Consider the following 18,514-nt stretch of genomic DNA (forward strand, 5'->3'; position numbering starts at 1 on the left):
CCTCTCCTGCTCCTGAGCATCCAGCTCCTCTGAGCTGTAGAAATTAGATCACCAACGCTGCGCTTGTGCACCTGTAGTCCTAGCTTCTGGGGAGACTGAGGCAGGAGGATCGCCTGAACCCAGGAGATGGAGGCCAGCCTGGCTACTTAGCTGAACTCTGTCGTTAGAAAAAAAAAAAAAAAAGGAGGAGGAGGAGGAGAGACATCAGGTCGTGTGTCGGGACGATCTGAGCTGTGGGTACCTGAGTGAGTTTAGAGGAAAGTGTTCAGCTGTTCTGGGTGCTGGATCCTGACGGCCGCTGGGTGCTTACAACAGTCTGCCTTCCTCTTGCACCCTCTTCTCCCCGCCAGGTAAAAAGAGGGGAGAAGAAAGGGAGGACGGGGAGCTTTCTGCCTGGGTCGTGAATTGGGGTGAAGACAGAGTCGGGTTCAGACAACACACTTCACTTTCACAGAACCCGGTTTCACTGGGCGGGCTGAGTAGACGGCTGCGTCTCCCGTAGCTGTCAGCGTGCGCGTCCGCGTCTGTCTTTTCTGAATAGTGAAAACAAAAATGCTCCCCTTATTCAGCTGATAAAGGGCATCAGCGCAGTGTGTAAAAACATTTCTATTATCTTAAAAATGTATTCCTGATCCACGGAGCCGATCATAGCCCCTCCCGAGCCTCTCGTAAGGCTTCGTCCTTTAAACCAGGAACAGAGTAACAGCGCGGCTGGGCCACTGTCCCCGGTGCGCTCTCGTGTCCTGCGTGGAGGCATCCGGTCTTTGCAGATGTTAAAAAGTCACAGTGTGCTGAGTGTGTTGCGTGGACTCCGGGTGGACTGCAAAGCACCACCTGGCAGGCACTGTGAGTGTCCCCAAGCTCACACCTCAGGTGTCCTGCCAAGCCAGGGGTAGGCGACCCTCCTCCTGCAGTTTGACTCTGTCCCAGCAGAGGACTGAGGGTGGACTGCCCGAGGGTGCGGGTTGCCTGCCCTCCACCAGGGCATCCCACCCAGGGCCTGGCCCAGCGGACAGTGGACTGCCGAGGGTGCGGGTTGCCTGCCCTCCACCAGGGCATCCCGCCCAGAGCCTGGCCCAGCGGACGTGGATCCTTCGAGGCGTCCCAGCTGTTCCCGCCACTCCCTTCGTAGCCTGACCCCGGGAACTAGGTGAGCTGGGAGCTGGGACACACCCTCTGCCCTCCGCTCTCCCGCGGTCCCTCTCCTCTCCCCGGGCGGCAGGTGTCCCCTGGCCTCTGCGGAGTCTGCCTCCCACTAACGGGCAGGATTCCTACTGGCCACACTGGTGGGCCTCCCAGTGCCGGGCGGAGCCCTGGGCAGGAGGGTAGGTCAGCTCCCTGGGGCTCGGTACCTGGCTCTCACTGTACCTCTGCAACCTGAGGTCAGCACTGCGGCTGTTCCCAGCCGGGGAGGAAGCGCGGCTGGCGTTGCTGACGGCATCAGCGGGCAGCCCAGACCCAGGCCAGACGGACGGCCTGCACCCTGTGGCTGAGGATGCTTCCGCTTCCTCGTCGCTGCAGGCCTGCGCGGAGCCGGTGTGTGCCGCAGATGGAGTGAAGGAAGGAATAAAAGAAACGCACGCGTTCGAGTGAGCTGAGCAACGTGGTGTTGCACACGTCTGTGATTTCTTTCATCTTGCCCAGCTTTCTGTTGTGTTTCACGTTCCCCTTCTCGATTGACAGGAGGCGTTTGACCTTGTGAGTTAGACCTTATTTCTAGGCCTCGGTCCTCGACTGTTTCCCGGTGTTGCGGTGACAGTTAGATTGTTCCTCAGGTCACTTCAGCCACGTGCAATGTTGAGGCGACTTCATTTTATCAATGGTTCCTTTATGGCTTCTGAATATTTTGTGACGATATTTGGAAATGCACCCCCACTTGCGAAATGATGGGAATAATTCATTTCCTTCTAAAAACATTTAAAAAGCCAACGCCGTCCCGCTGAGGATCTGGGAGAACCCCCGGCCTGGGTCTGCGCGTTCCTCCTCTTGTTTGTTCGGACAACAGCGGTGTGGCTGCTGTGGAGGACACAGATGGACGGACGCCTGTGATTTCAGAGCAGTAGTGCTCTAGTGGGGAGGAATGTCGCGTGTGCAAGGACATCGAAGGGCAAGGCGTTTTTAGGTTGTGACGTTGCCGAGGACACAGGGAGATGGGACCCTGGGCCTGTGGGTAGAGAGGACCTCTCCTCCAGGAGGCAGGGTCTGGAGGGACCGCCAGGTCCTGCAGGTGCGAGGTGGACGCTGCCCCGGGAAGTGGGTGGTGAGGCCGCCGGTGTGGCAGGACCAGGACGGTAGGAGGGAGTCCCTGTGGAACGAGGGGCTGAGGTCCCACCTGTGCGGACCCAGCTTCCGATCCTGCTGCCTCCCAAGCCTCCAGTGCTGATCCCGGATGTGTGTCCTGCAGACCCTTCTGCTCGCTGTAGCCAGGAGAGAGTTCGAGGGCAGAAGGAGGAGCAGAGAGCACTTTGTAGGAACGACGCTCATGCCTGACCCGCGATCAGGGTCCAGGGTCAAGCCAGCACCTGCCCGTCTTGGAGGAGCACAGCTGCTGGAAGGCCCGTCCCCCAGCTGCAGAGCGGGTGCTGCCTGGAGCCGGGAGCTGGCGGGACTCAGCAGAGCCGGGCAGGAGGCACCCTGCCTGCCTGGCGCCCCCGGGGCTGTTCCTGGGGAGCACGGGGCTCCTCTGGGCTTTCCTCCCACGTTGTCCTCCCCTGGGGTCCCAGCCCAGCCTCTGCTGTTGGGCGGCCTCGCCATGGCCAGGTCCCTCTTGTCCACGGTCCTGATGTTGGCGTGGTTTTAAACTGAGCATCTGAATTCTGAGGAAAGGGAGACCATCACAGGGGCCCCTGGGCCACCACGGAGGGTGGTTTCAAGGTTTCGAGGGTCGGAAGATGGCGGCTGCGAGCCTGTGGCGTCTCAACGCCCTTTCCTGGGGAGCCACTTCCACGCGTGGCCCAGCCGGAGGTAGATGTTTCGATCTTCAACGTGCTGTGTCCCCCTCTGGGCGTGCCCCTCGCAGGGAAGGACACGTTTTCCCTTGAAGATGCACAGGGCGGACAGGCCCTGGGAGAAGGAGTGCTGTTGCTAAGTCATTCTTTAGTGTAAGGAGGTCCGTGCTTGGGCACTGGGATTAATTTGCCTTATCTCTCCATACAAATGGCCACCCTGGCTTCTTCGATCTGTCACCCAGGATGGCTCAGCAGCACTGAGGGCAGGGCCGGGAAGCCATCACCGGCCGTGGCATCATTAGTCGCAGAATTAAAAGCACGACCCTCCAGGGCGGCTTTGCCGGACTCCCCAGGGCCCTGGCCACTTCCTCTTCTCCTGGGTGCAGGGACGCAGCCCGACCTTGGCTTCTGGCAGGCCCTTCTCTTTTCCTAATAAGTCGTCCCAAACACGCCTTCCTCCCTACGTGGTATAAAGGACCTTTCTACGGTGCAAATATGATTTCTGTTTAGGGACACGCTCCCAACTAGGAGAAGGCGTTTTTAAATGACATCTCCAGAAAGGGACTTGTCTAGAGAAGATCCCCACCGTGAAAAGCAAGCCAGGGTCCAGGTAATAAGGGGTGCGAGACTCAAACAGAAACGTCACAGCTGAAGGCCAGGGAGCGTCAGGAGGACGGGCTCTGCATCAGCAGCAGCGGAAGCCGTGTAGAGAGAGAGGGAGAACCAGGCCCAGGTAGCGCCCCGTGCTTATCATGGGTGTCCGCGGGCCGGAGAGAGCCACGTCTCCCGCTCCGGTGGGCACGTACAACTGCGTGGACACCCTGGAACACAGCTGGGCGGTTTCTTCTAAAACCGAGCGTCCAGCGACCAGGGCTCCTGCTCCTGAGATGTGTCCTGGTAGAAACCCTGTGTGCGTGTTCTCAGAAGCTTCATTCGAAGCCGCTCCTTGCCGGAATCGGCCATGTGGGCCTGGGTGGGGGGTGGACAGACAGACCGTGGGAGCTCTGTGCAGGACCAGTGTTCAGCGGGAACGGGAGTGTTAGTAGACCCAGCAGCCTGGACAGTCTCGGGGGCACCTGGTGAGGGACAGAAGCCTGAAGACAGCACACAGTGTAACCCCTCCTGCGTGCATCCCGAGGGTGCAGAGCACTAGGGGTGGAGACTCGGCGGTGGCTGGGGCCGGAGTCAGGTTGTGACTCTGGGTGGCCAGCGGAGCCCGGAGAGGGTGGTGGGGCTGCTCTGGGTCCTGGTGTGCTGGTGACTGTGGGTCCTACATGCTCCGTCACTGTCACGTCCTCCCCGGGAGGCAGCTGTGAGGCTGAACTGTGCCTCATGCGCACGGCTCCGCCTGTGACTCGAGGCTCCGCGGTCCCTCTCAGCATCCCGGCCTCCTCTTCCTGGCTGCCTCCTCTCCGACCCTCTTAATTGAAATTTCTTGCCTTCTGTGCCCTTCCAGCAGGGGAGTCATCTCTGCTGGTTTCGCCCAGACTCCTTGTCAGAAAGCAGTAAACCAAGGGTTTAAGACACAGGCACCACGATCTCCCGTCATCCTCGGGGTCTATTCCATGACCCCCGGTACACGCCCGGAAGTGTGGATCCTACCAGTCCCTACATACACTGCCTACGATGTTTACCTTATAAATCAGGCATGGTAGGGGAAGAACAACTGAAAATAGGAGAATCAGAATGACATACTGTGACAAAAGTTCTGTGAGTGTGGTTTCTCCAAATATCACGGGGCTTTTTGCCTTTTTACTTAAAGGAAGCCCTTTGCAGCCTCTCGGGCATGTCCAAATGGCCAGCATGGCGACGCTTACACTCTGGGGTCGTTCGTAAGTAGATCAGGGCTCCTTCAGCAACAGCACTGCAGTACTCTGACCCTGGATCTGACAACCAAGTGGGCGGGTAGTGTATACGGTGTGGATACTCTGGGCCCAGGGATGGCTTAGCACCCTGGCCAGATGGCACGGGATTCCACACTACTCAGAAGGCCATATGGTTAAAACGTAGGAAGTGTTTAGTTTTGAAATTCTCCGTGTAATGTCTCTGACCGTGACTGCCCACAGGTAACTGGAACCAAGAAAAGCGAAACTGTGGCTAAGGTCTCGAGAGGACTCAACTTTTCCTCCCCTTTTGACTAAAAGCAGCAGAGTGACATGGCAGAGCCAGGGTGGAACAGCGTCCTCGCTCTTCTCATTGGTGGGTCATAGTGTACCGTGAACCGGCGTTGTGGTCAGACCCCTGTAAAGTCCATTCTCACACGTCTACTGAGCCCCGTCTTCCGAATTACCTTGCGGGGATTGCAGACATTTTGGGGGGAAGTTGGCTCCCGCTCTGCAGCCCACAGCAGTACTGAAGTGTGTCTGGGCCTGGGGAGAGCCGGGCGCTGTCTCGGAAGCACTCCCCGTATTTCCAGGCCCGCACTTCTCGTGACGAGGGTAGAGCGTGGGATCACTGTCATCCCACTTCCCAGGAGACAGAGCTGGTGGGCAGCGGAGAGGTCACTGGCCTGAGGTCAGCCGCGGAGCTGGGCCCTGACGTCAGCCTCTGCCCCACCTCCTGGAGGACCCTGCTGGGGTGGAGGGCAGGTGGGCGAGGAGCCCGATCAGGGTGCCTGGCTCTGCCCCCTGCTCCCCAGGATCCGTCTTCCCTCACCAAGGACAGTCCGTATTGGTGTGTTGGGCAGGTGACGGGGACGATTGGAGGAGGAGGCCAGTCATCCCGACGGCCCGGGAAGAAGCGGTGGAGCGTGAGCACCCCCTTGTACCGCGAGTGTTGGTTTCTCCTCGCCTCCCGGGCCCTTGCCCTGCCTCTGCAGAGGAGCCGAGCGGGGCCCCAGGGGAGCAGGGCCCGGCTGCCCTGCCCCGCGGCGTGCCCGTGCTGGCCTCTGGGGGCCTGGGCTGCACACTCAGCCCTGCCCTGCCCTGGGATCTGGGCACAGGGGACCAGATTCAGTCTCCTTCCATTTGCACTGGTGCTTTGTTGCCACATTGCAAACCGAACCCGCTTAGCAGCTTTCACACCTGTGCGTGAGCCCGTGGTGCCGCTGGTCAGAAGGGCAGGTGCCACGTGCACGGCTTGGTGCTCTGCTCAGGGACCAGGGGCTGGGATGAGGCCCAGCTGGGCTCCAGCTACAGGCCGTGGAGGAGACTCTGCTCCCACGCTCATCCTGGCAGCTGGCAGAACGTGGTTCCTGTGGTGCAGGATGAGGTCCTGTCCCCTGGCTGGCCGTCACCCTGGCGCCTGCCTTCCTGCACAGGACTCCTCCGCCTTGGAGCAGCGGTGGCACGGGGAGAGTCCCGGGGGCCCCCACCCTGTGGTCCTCAGGCTCTGCTCTCCCAGGGCCCACCCAAGGGGCTCGGGGTTCTGCCAGGCCAGGTCAGACAAGCCAGCTCTCCTGAGGTCAGCTAACCTGGGGCCCCAGGAATGACGGCCCCTCCGTGAGTGTCCCATGACCTGTCCGGGATGTGGAGACTGGACCAGACGCAGGAGCGGGGTCTCTTTCAGCTCTGCCTCCCACAGCCCCTCGCAGTCCTTAAAAGGCTGAAGACAAAAACCAGGGCCACCCCAAGGGGTTAGTATTCTCCATACTAGGGGCCTAACCCCATGTCTTCAGAGGACCTCTGTGTCTCTGGTTTTTGCTCCCAGGCTGGTCTCGCACTTCCCAGGTCAGTGGACGGGAAGCGTGTTGGGATCTGTGAGCTTCCATCTGCTTTAGAGGAGTTGGGGGAGGGAGGCGGGCGCTGGCCGGGCCTCACGGGTGGTGTCGGCTGTGCAGCAAGCTCCTCGCCTCCTGAGCCGTTCTTCTCTACCTCTGTGCTCCATCTTCCAGAACCTCTGTCTGCTCCTTGGCTTTTAGTTCCCTTCTTTACTTTGGGGTTGAGTCTTAAATATCACCTGTCCCTAGATGAAGGTGGACTTTTCTAGAGTAGACCAAAGCCGAGGCGCTGGTGAAGGTGCTTGTCAGTGGACGCGCTCGGCACCTCCTGGGTGGCAGCCCCTGCTCATCTCCAGGTGTGCCAACCACCCTGTCTTAACTACTTCCCACAAGATGGTGATGTAAGAAAAGGAAGCGCCCGTCCGGTGACTTTCCCTCCGAGCCCCCGTGCACAGAGCTTGCTCAGGACAATGTAGACCCCAAAACTTGTGTGTCCGGTTGCTTTGTAAGTAGCAGGTGTGCATCTGGTGCCTGAGCATGGTCCAGGTTCCTGTTTGTTTGAGTGGCGGCTGGAACAGTACAACCAGGTTGATCACCAGTGGCTACAGCCGCTGACGGACAGTCCTAAAGCTCTTAGGGAGAGGAGAGGATGCTTCCGAGGACCAGGGCCAAGAGGAGCACTGTCGGAATTGGCCCTCGGAGCGCACAGTGCCTCTGAAGGACGTGGGCTTGAGTGTGTCTTGGGCTGTCCGGGTCTGGGTCTCGGTGTGTTGGCCTGTTTTTAACGCCCTGCGTGGATGCCCGCTTCCTCCCCGCGCCCTTACCAACCCCATGCTGATTTTCTTGGAAGCTTTGCCTTCACCTCCAAGCAGACGGAGGCACTAGAAGCTGCTCTGTGCCAGGCCAGATCATCAGCCAGACTGAACCTGGTTCTCCCCCTGTGTGGGCTGGGTGGCTGGTCACCACCTGGACAGGTTCCTGGGAGGCAGAGGGTGAGGACTGCAAATGGCTCATGCGCACTGAGGCCAGCAAGCATCCTTTCCATCACTGCTTGCCTCGTTAAGCAGGGCTCTACAGATCTGGTGTGGAACTGAAATGTTCACCCTGACCACCAATGGTTATTGGAAATTATTTTTTAAAAAGTCACAGGGACCGTGAGGGTATAGCTCAGTGGGTGAGTCCTTACTTAGCATGTGCAAGGTCCTGGGGTCAGTCCTCACCGCCCCCAGGAAAAAAATTTAAGTAGATTTTAGGATCCTTGGAGAGATTCTATTTGATTTTTATCATCACATGTTAAGTGAATAAAATAGCATTTGATGTAACTGCACTGAACACATTTTATTTTTGTGATTTGGAAGTACTTGTGGAGCCCCTGGGTTTTCCTTATGAGGTGCAGTTAGCATCTTATCACAGCTGATTTAAAGCACTGGTTCACGTCCGGTCTGGAGAGCAACTTCTACCTGTCCCCTAACGCCTGCTGTGAAAGTCGTTCACTTCAGCAAAGCCAGGCTGCCTTGTGTTTGCCCAGCCCTGTCTGCGCTTCCTCGCTGTCCCTGTGCTGGGGGCTCCGGCCTGACTTGGGCTGGGGCAGAACAGGCCCCCGCTGCAGCCTCCCGAGAGCTCGCTGCCTGACTCGGTCAGGCTTGGCCACATTTCCTATGAGGCCCTCTGAGGACCAACACGGGCAGAGTGGATCGATGAGCATCTTCTTCTTTCCCATCCCTCCGGGAGGACACACTCGGGGATTCTCCGCGCAGCCTCCGCGGTCCTAGCAGATGGGAGGGACGCAGGCAGCTGTGCTGTAAATACTCACCCTGGCTTTCGCTGCTGCCCTGGGAGCCCTGGTCCTCCCTTTTCATTTACTTCGCCTGCCTTTTAATTCGCCAAGTGTGATTTAGAGAAGTCAGTGCGTTGTGTTATAGTGGCATCACGAGTCGGCGTGTCTGATTTAATTCTAGCGTTCCACGCCCAGAAAGGAGGCCCGGGATGCCGCTCTGCCCCCAATTAGCTGGGAGAGCTCAGCCGTTGACTCCAGAGTGCTAGAGGTGCCCCAGTTTCCTCTCCTGTAAAATGGAGCTACTTGCTTCTTCTCATAAAAGGACATTTCCTGCAGAGGTGGAAAAAAAAAAATTCAAATGGCATGCAAATGCTTTTATTTTTATTTTTATTCTCACCGAAATCGACCTGTAAAACCACATTCAGAGTTGCTGGGGTCGTTCATGGTCTTTCGGGGTAGAGTATGTGAAAGTGATTATAGGTAATAAATATCTTTTTTTTTTAAACTTATTGCAGAGGCAGTTTTTCCACCCTTAATGAGGGTAATTTGACTTGGTTGAAGAATTGCGGTTCTTAAGAATTAATGCAGTAATCCAATTCAGAGATTTAAAGAGATCTAAGATTTTTCACAGGTCGCGTGCTAGTGAATGTGCTCCTATCACATAGCAGCTAATGGGCTTGAACGCCAGTCTGTCATCTCCTGTTCTGGCTGCATAGCGGCTTTGCCCTTGGTGCCGAGTGCGCTTTCCAACACTGCAGGTTATTTAGCAGTGTGCTGGGTTTGTAACACTTTAGAGAGATGGTATCCTATTTCCCACAGCCCCTAATTACTATAAAAACTGGGGTTATCTTTCTTAATTACATGTTTGAATCCTAATCTGCAGAGGTCTGAGGAGTATCTGGCTCGGAGGAGCTGCCTTCTTGCCTTGCTTTCTCAGAGGAGGGCTTTTGCTATTTTTTTTAAATGTGTTTTTAAAAACTAATTCATGTATCATTGTGTTTGTACACATAGGTTAATTCTCAGGAATGCGGCGGGTTAGGAGCATCGTGTCCAGAGCTGTGTTTTTGGTCATGACATATTATTCACAGCTAACAATAGTTTGTGAAGGCTTTTGGTGCAGGATGTTGGAAACGCTTTTCCAACATTGCTAAATATCAGCAATCTGTTCTGAGGCCATTGGAAGCACTGCTTCTCTGCACGTGTCCCCCGGTCAGCATGGCCTCTCTGCTCAAGGGAACTTTTGGTCCTTAATCAGGGACAGGACAAGAGTCCATTCATCGTGGTTCCGAGTGGTGTCTGCAGAATGTGGAGGCAGCTGCACGTCACCAGGAACCCTCTGCTCACATCTGGAGGCTGCACGTGCTTCTGAGAATCCCGGAAAGACAAACAAATAGCCGAGGGTCGCTGCAGGGCCATCTTGTGCCCTGTGCTGTCCTCGAGGACCTGGCTGGCAGCTCATCAATTTTGAAACCAAACAACTTGCCATGCCCACAGGAGGGACGGGCCGAAGGCTCAGCTCACAGCCACATCAAGAGCTTTAGCTTGGTGGAAAGTCTGTGGTCTTCCAGGACAAAAGGAAGATAGAGCTCTTGGATTTTTTTTAGGAAGTTGGGGGAAGCTTCTAGAAGCATTTGTCAATCACTAAGTGGGTAGATTTCTGGCAGACCTACTCTAAGGCAGGTATCCTGGGATGCATTGTTTTTGTTTGTTTGTTTGTTTGTTTGTTTATGGGTGGCATTGGCCATTGCCAGAGTTTCCAGAACTAAAACTCCCAAACTGGGTAGGCAAAACTGAGGTCATATCAATCACCAACAGAGAATTCTCGTTTCCAAAGAGAAGCAGCCATTTCTGAAGCCTCTAGGAAACGGCATGCCTCCGAAATTTCCAGAAGCACTCATGGTGTGGTGCTGGTGGACCCTCTCCCCAGCTAGGATGGAGGCTCCACGGGCAAAGCGAGAGAAGTCCGACCCCGCTGCGGGGGTTGCCATTCTGCAGCGTGACCGGGCAGGGCTGGCCAGGAGACATAGAAATAAAAGCATATGAAGGATAGAGCAGAACGTCTGTGGGAAGGCCAGAGACCAGAGGTAGGGCCGCTCATCTGAGGGTCAGTCCTCCTCTCTGATGTGAGCTCATCTGTCAGGAAGCCCACCGGCTCTGCAAGAGAGGGACCCGGAGCCACCAGACCGGGCTGCCACCCCTTCCTCCTCTTGCCTGCCCGCTCCATCCTTGCCAAGGGTACATTGTCCTCGTCCCGCTAACGCTCATGGAAGACGTTATTAACAGAGGGAGCGCTTCCCGAAGGAGGCCGAGGCCCGCAAGTTGAGGCCCAGCCTGGAGCCGACGGCAGCCTGGTCACAAACAACTGGCGGCAAGCACGACTTCCCCAGGTGTCTTGCCACCCAAGGGGCAGGCCTCGCTTCGTCTCTATTTTTTCCACCAGTAATCTTTTTTTTTTTTTTTAATGTTGCATTTCTCAGGGAAAGAAAAATAGATTTTAAAATGTAAAAACCTGTTCTTCAATTGAGTATGCAAAAATCTCATTGCAGTATTTATTCCAAACCTGCTCTCATAATGTTCAGTGAAGGAGAAAACAGCAAAAAAACAGTTGTTGATGGACTTAGCACAGAACTGGATTAAATAAGCATTAGTCTGCAGAAGCTGATTACAGGAATATGAAAATGCAGTATCTTAATGGTACATATTTTTATGTGGCAGCTCAGTTGCCTTTCATTTCGCAGCTAATATGTCTATTCTTATGAGTCATTTACTTCTTTAATTACCTTTTGCAGGCAAGGCACCATGGTATATTAATGTGAATGATTTTTACTGCCAGTTTATCATACAATGCCCCAGAAGTTGAAAGGCGTAATTGACTTGGAAGAACAGCACATGAAGGAAACAATATTTAGTTGACAGTTTTCCTTGTACCCTCTGTTGACGTTTATGAGTTTACACTGTGCTAAAGGAGTAATAAACACAATTTTCTTTCAATAACAAGAAAGGGTAGCTTCTAAAATACGTTTGTAGAAAACACATTTGTTCATTTCTTGAATAATATGAAAATAACACATTTCCAGTGATAAGACCTCTCAGATTGCCAATTGAATTAAACCTTTCAAAGTGCATTTATAACCTGTCTCAGAGCATTAGGAGATATTAGGATTCATGTGATCGAATCGGTCTAATGAATATTTAAATTATACACAGATTTGGGAAAGTCACATTTAAATCTGGGTGTTGGGGTGAGACTAAGGTGGAGCGCTTCCAACTTACCCGAGGCGGGAAGGGAGTCTGGGAATTGGAACTGGTCTGGAGGAGGTTTCCCCCCCTCCCAGGGAGGCGGTCTGTGGGCACATTGGGGAGAATACAGTAAAGGAGGCAAGACCCGTCCAACCCTCTCAGGCTGGCCTTTGAACAGGTACCAGGCAGCCCTGGCTGGTGCTGCTGCTCAGGAATCTGGGGCGGTGCCTTCGCATGAGCCCGACTGGGCCCTCTGGCTTCTGCAGGCACCGTGGCCCTCAGCTGGGTCCCCAACTCTGGGTCGTCACCCTGGTGTGGAGGGAGTTCGGCTCCTGGCGGTTTTCTTGATTGTTTGCAGTCGGGTTCTGTGCACCATAACGAAAGTTTTCTAGCCATCTGTTGCTAAGCTGGTGGTGAGCAAGGCCAGGCTCTCCAAACAAAGTCCTGCCTGCTGTAAACGGAACCTGTCAGTTCAGCATAGCTCCGCTGACCCCCCGGCCACAGGGCAGCCCTCGGTACCAGGCACTGGCTGCGTAGGGCGGTCGCAGGGGAACTCTTTGGGGGGCAGGGGGCGGGGGCCTGTTTACTTTTCCCTCTGTTCCTCTCCGGGACCTGGACTGGTTTATACTTAATCTTTAAATGGACACTTGTCCCCTTGTTTCTCAGAGGGGAGGCATTGCCTCTTAACGGGGGAATCGTAACTTCAGGACAAGGTGTGGACTCCACAGGACTCCAAGGCCCTCCTGGGCAGGGGCTCTGGCTGCATGGACCGGTCCCTCAGTGTGCGGGGACACGCGGTGCAGGCCACAAAGCGCCCACATGGCTCACTCAGCTTCTGGAATAGTATTTTCTCCACAACTTTGAAGGGCCTGTTTCTGCGCTTCTTTTGTGATTTGCGGCTTCTTCAGAAGTGAACGTGGAGCCCACCTGGAAGCAACGGGTGGTCCTCCCTGCTCCGTGGGGTCTCACCTGCTCTTTCTTCTCGTTTACCTTTGCCCTCAACGGCCCATGGAAGCCAGGTAGTGGCGGGGTTGCCTTGGCTACCGGAGACGCTGCTGGTCGCGCAGTTCCTGCGTGATGTGTTTTTCTCTGCCTGTGTACACATGCACGCGTGAACATGCACGCCTGTGTTCGGGTGTCTGCAGCGCCTGCGTGTGCTTGGGGCACCTTGCTGAACCTGGCCTACCTCGCCTTGGTGGGTTTTCTGGCCTTGGGGATGTCTTCAGGTGCTACGGACTTTTTCTTGCCCGTGCATGTTTCCTGTGCAGCACTGGTAACGTTTGTACCTCATCACAGGAGCCATGGGGAGCGTTCCTTAAACCTGTGTCCATGCCAGGTCATGCAGGCACCCAGGTACAAGGCCCTAGTCAGGGAGGGGCCGTTTCAGCCTCTCTCCAGGTCACTACAGCCCCTCCAGGTGAGAAGCAGGTTCCAGCCCCACATAGCAACAGAGAAAAGGCGGAAAGGATGTGCATTGTTCTGAAGCGCCAGCATGAGGCCTGCGCGCACCCTGAGCCGTAGTCAGAGAGCACAGGAGCAGGAATTCCATACATGGAGGTGAGGGCGCCGAGCCTTCCCCTTTAAGGGACCTGGAGGATTACAGAGTGAAAAATATTCCATTTAAAATTTAAATGAATGCACTTACTTGGAAATACCATAGAGTCATAATCTGTTTGTAAGGTGACTGACATATAAAGTGCTTTTTTGTTTTAAAGTTGAAAAAAAAAAAGCGTCTTCGGGGTAAGGTTGCTCGTGTAAATGTCAGGTGTGGTACAACCTGTGCTCAGTCTGGGAGGCAAGCAAATAACCTTGGTATTTAGGACACTGCCCTGCAGAACACGAAATTGTGTTTTGTTGTGTCTATTTTATTTATTTTTTTTCTTTAAGAGGACTACATTAAGAGGTCACCTATTAGCTGGGCTTGTGCTGTCTTAGACTGGGTCCTTCTGTCTATTAAAATCAAACCGCTGTGTAAACATCGCGGTGTTGTTCTGGGTCCACCCTGGCCAGGGGGATTGGGTTTCACCTGCCTGCACATCTTCAAGCAATTAGAGCAATTAGCGTGAAGCCATTCACATTCAGGGATTCAAGGTCCAGGGTGACATTCAAGTCCAGGAGAGTCTGAAAGGCAGAGGAGAGGCTGGAGCAGGACTTCTGTTCCCTGGCCCTGAGCAGACAATCTCTCTTTTTAAAATGGTAGCTCTTTAAATGATGTTATTGTGAGGTTTTAAAATGACATATCAAAAGTTGTTTATATCAAAAAAAAACCCAGCAGTCATTTAATTATACTAATGAAGGTCTTTATACGTGGCAGAAAAAGAAAAAATCTGAAATGTCCTGCAAAATGGGGTGTCACCGCGCGTCTGGGCGGCGGACAGCGCCCTTTGTGGAGGGAAAGCCCATTTCATGATGTGCAGGGGAGTTTGCGTTTTCACCTCTGCTGTAAGCCATACTGTTTGGGGTAACTAGCAGCTACAGCAACATGGGAGACTGAAGTTGGAAGATCTGGAGAGTAAGCATTGAAAGCAACAATGTTTCTCTATTTTTTAAGGTGAGAGAAGAATAGTGGAGACTTGAACAGATTGAACTGGGAGAGTTTAGAGCGAAATCATCAACTTCATTTAGCACATTGCCTTGTTGTACAGGCAGGACAGAAGGTGACTTTTATAAAAGCACCAGCTTAGAATCTAGTAGGGTGTTTGCTTTCTATTTGTTTAGTTTTTTTTTTTTTTTTTTTTTCCTCCACATTTGTAACTTAGTTACCCAGGAATCTTGTTTGCACAAGGCAAACCCTAAACTGATTACAGCTTTTAAAATTGGGTTGTACATTTTTAAATCCATATCTGAGTGTTGGTTTATTTTGCAAAAAAAAAAAAAAATGGTTGGGGGGGGGAGCAGGGGGAAATGCTAATTTTAAAAATCAAGCCTGCCACAAAAAAGATCTCGCTTTGCAGTCCCAGAGGGTGTTCATGACCAGGAGTGTCCACAGCTACCTCATGACATGGAATCCTGTTGTCCTTTAACCCGGTGCTGCCTATTTCCATCCAGCGTTTGTGAACAAACAACTCTTAAGTGCAAAACTGTGTGGAGAATCACCTTTTCATCATATGCACTGACTTTAATCAAAATGAGAGGCTTTGTTTGTTTGGAGGGGGAAAAAAAAGAGTAATTGTATGCCTCTCAGAAAGTTCTGGAAAACATTCCTTTGAGGCATTGCCCTGGTTGGCTTAACCGCTGCTAGGTGGGCAGCAGGGACCTATCCGAGGGACTGAGGCTGGAGCTTGTTCATTCAGGAGCCCTCTGCAGGGAACAGGGCTGCTGGCTGCTCCCCTGCACCATCTCCAGCTCCTCGCTGCTCTGCCGGGAGAGGTGTGTGTCCTGAGTGCCCACTTCCCAGGCTCTGTGCCTTCCGATCCCGCATTACAGAGCAGAAGCAGGGTGCCAGTGAAGTGCGGCATGGGGGAGGCTGAGCCGTGAGCCTCCCCTTTCTCCTGCTAGGGACACCATGGCTAGGAAGTCATCTGCCAGGGCTACAACTGGACCTGAGGTGGAGAGGAGCAATTGCATTGGCTACTCCACCCTCCTGGAGGGGCTGGGGGCGGGGGCTCCCCGGCTCCAGGGGAGGGGAGGCAGCAGACCAGATTGGTCCCATTCCTTCCCCCTAGCCTGGTCCTCTGTTTCTATGATCTGCCTTTTGAACTGTTTTTGTGGCTGATCAGTTCCACCTAATATGTCTCTTGATTTCTGCTATTGTAATACTCAGGCGACATGCTGTTCTCTTCATTTTTATAAGCTTTAGATGCTTCTGCCTGTCATATTCCGGCGGTTTATCTTCGGCGTCTGGATTTGCTTTCAGACTTGAATGTCTGTCAAGCTGCCGTTGCTTTGAATGTGAGATCAAAAGAAGATGAATTCCAGTAAAAAATTTCCTTCCATGAAGAAAAGATTGGGGCCTATGTAAACATCCACTGACAGCTCCCAATGAGTTATTTTAGCCGAGTATCAGCACCTGCATGACAGGCAGTTCACCACGCCGTGCTCGGTGACAGGTCGGTGGCTTCCCAGGCAGAGGAGCAGTACCACGCGGCAGTGGGTTTGCAGGAGACCTTTCTTCCTCCTTTTCTGTCGAACATGGCCGTTCAGCTCTCCTTCCCATTTCTCAGGCCGACTTTCTGGGTCTCTGGCACCCTACCTTTCCGCCAGGTACCTGTCGAGTCTCTCACTGGGGTGACAGAAGACAGGACTTGGGCACTGAGTTTGGGACAGGTTAGGGAGAGTTCGGGTAGGCCAGGGAGAGGTCTGAGATAAGCAGGGAGTGGGGTCAGTGGCAGAGAAAGAGACTGTGAAGGAACAACAGCAAGATCAAGGGCATGTCCCTGGAATGCAGGAAGATGTGCTCTTTAAAAATACATGTGACAAAATCCTCCAAAGTCTGCAAAATCCGAATTTTCTTTCTTTCTTTCTTTTCTTTCTTTCCTTTTTTTTTTTTTTTAAGCATCCTGCCTATGTAAATGTCACCACAAAAATATCTCCAGAGCAGGTTTCCCGAAACCCTGTTGGTGTGTGTGTGTCTGCCCGCGTGAGCCATGTGGTGAGCCGTGTGGGGAGGGCTTGCTCCAGCCAGGGCACACTTGGTGCACCGTGTTGCTGCTTGCAGACCCGGAGTGATTTAGAGCCGCGCAGCATTAATAGATTTCTTTAAGTGCTAAATGCAACTTTGAAAATTACCTACAAGCTCCAACTGATCTTTCAACTTTGAAAGTGAAGAATTACTTGAGGAATTCTTGTGGTTTCTTTGTCCTCTGGTGAGAGCCCCGCCAGCTACCGTGGAGGCCGAGCAGGAGGTTGCCTGCCCGGGGCAGGGTTCCAGAGTGCTCTCTCCTCCAGCCTGCTTCAGCGCTCAGCACTTCCTGTTTATTCAAACATCTTTTTTAACCACTCGGCAACCCCCGCTTCAACAGAAACAGCCAGAACCCATCTACAGCAAGAGGACGGAAATCCAAAGGCAGACAGTGCGATCTCACGCCGTCAAACGCTTCGTTTTCTCTGTAAGTGTCCAGAGGAAAAAAAAAGAAAACAAGGACCATTTCTGTGGGGTTAAACTTTTAAACTAGGGACCGGCGCTGCTGCAGCGGGTCTGGGAAGGGCAGAGAGGATGCTCCGCGCTGTTTACCACTTCCTCCCTCCGCTCTGCCTCCGGCTCTTCTCAGACTTGAGAGGACAGGCTGCCGTTAACTCCTTGTTCGTTCACTCTTGCTTCCAGCGCGTCTCTGGATGTAATCCGCCAAGTCGGGCGGTCAGGGCGGCTTCCCAGGCTGAAGGTGGCTGGAGCCGGCTCTGCTCTTGCTGACGGTGCGCGTGGCTCTCTTCTTCCTGTTGGTGGGGCGTCAGGGGACACGGACGGTGCCTGTGTGGCTCTGCCTCCGCAGACTGTCCCCTGACTTTGGCACCAGCACACCGGCATCCTTTGCGAATCGGTCGTGAGGATGTTGGTCCCAGTTTCATGCCAATCAGCGCCAGGCTGCTGAACCACGCGGAGCCGGGATCTCATCCACAGCAGTGCTGGTGGACGGGGGTGGGCTGCTCAGGAGGGAGAGCCCCTGCTGGTGTCCAGGTGGCTGTGGACTCTGGTGCTGGGGGCTCTTGCAGTTTTCATGGTGGATGCCTAGCTGGGCAGGGCCAGCCGGGACTGGGCTGGGAGGGCCGTGCTCTCCTGCTCTCCCAGCCCTTTCTGTTGAACTGACATTTTAAACACATGGTGTGACCCTTTTTGAAAAGGCACCACCCTTTCCTGCCTGTGGCCAGCCAGCTGGCCTCTCTTCCCTCCCTCTGGACCCCCACCCTCCACCCTGACCCCAGCTTCAGTGGAACTGGTATTCCAGGTGCTATTTTTTTTTTTTAAACTCTGCTGGTGAGGGAATAGACAGGAAATGGAAAAATGTCTCTTTTGATCTTCAGAGAATTGTGACTACCCTGAACCTTGTTTGTTAGTACCCAGACTAAATATCCTTAAATTTTAGTGTCTGAAGCAGCAGCTTATTAGAATACAGACAGGAATATTCTCTGTAGCAGTCCAAACCTCAGAGGGGAAGAGACATTGACACAAACAAAATAAATAAGTTTGCGTGCATCACTGTGGCTGTGGTAGCTGTTTTCATGTTCAGAAGTTGTTCCGCTGGGTAAGGACAAAGAAAAATGATGCCTGTGACAATCTCGAAGACGATTTGCTGAACGGTAGGAGTCATCGCAGGTAAAATGGAAAGAGGGGCTGAGGTGTTCACCCAGAGGCTGCCCCAGGTGTGCCGCCGGGAGCCACGGGGGAACCGCGGGCCACTTGCCTGCGTCTCATCTGTTGGACGCCCGTGGCTCTCCCGCTCACGGCCGGTGTTTTCTCTGGATGGCACGTCTGATGATTTATCAGAAGGGAAGGGAGTATGCAGCCCGCAGCCGTGGGACCCAGCTCGGTTTTGTTTTCCACTCGGAGAGCCTTGCCCTTTAGCAGATCCACAGAAAATAATACACGCATTGTTTTTTGATAAAAGGAAATTATACGTGTCCTTGTTTTTTTTTCTTTTTTTTTTTTTTTAAAGGCAAGCGAGTTAACCCTCGAGGCTCAGGAGCCTCTACCTCCTGAGACTTGGACAGGCTCCTGCAGAGAATTAACCTAGCACGCGTTGGGGGCTAGGAAGAGGGGTCCCCAGGAGCGGGGTTTCCGGAGACTCCGCTCACTCACTGCTGCCTCAGTAGTGCTTCTGCGTGGCGTCCCTGAGCACCTTTTACCAGTGACAGCAGCCCGCCAGGCCTAGTGGCGCCTGCCTGTGTTCCCAGCGCCTCCAGAGGCTGAGGCAGGAGGATCCCAAGTTCCAGGCCAGCCCAGGCAACTTAGCAAGT

General features: G+C 53.8%; 1 protein-coding gene across 5 annotated transcripts in view; it reads left to right on the plus strand.

The window, feature by feature from the left end:
* Positions 1-18,514, plus strand: part of Foxp1 (forkhead box P1) — a 513,865-nt gene that overhangs the window by 353,408 nt on the left and 141,943 nt on the right. Inside the window, exon 1 of one of the 5 annotated variants that reach the window (XM_047534817.1) lies at positions 16,569-16,671. The exons of the other annotated variants lie outside the window; for them this stretch is intronic. The gene's annotated coding sequence lies outside the window, so the exon portion shown is untranslated. Of the gene's footprint in view, positions 1-16,568; positions 16,672-18,514 lie in introns of those variants that run through there. 5 annotated transcript variants of the gene reach the window in all.

This window comes from Sciurus carolinensis, chromosome 19 (assembly GCF_902686445.1).
Source record: "Sciurus carolinensis chromosome 19, mSciCar1.2, whole genome shotgun sequence".
In the NCBI taxonomy this organism is placed as follows: Eukaryota; Metazoa; Chordata; class Mammalia; order Rodentia; family Sciuridae; genus Sciurus; species Sciurus carolinensis.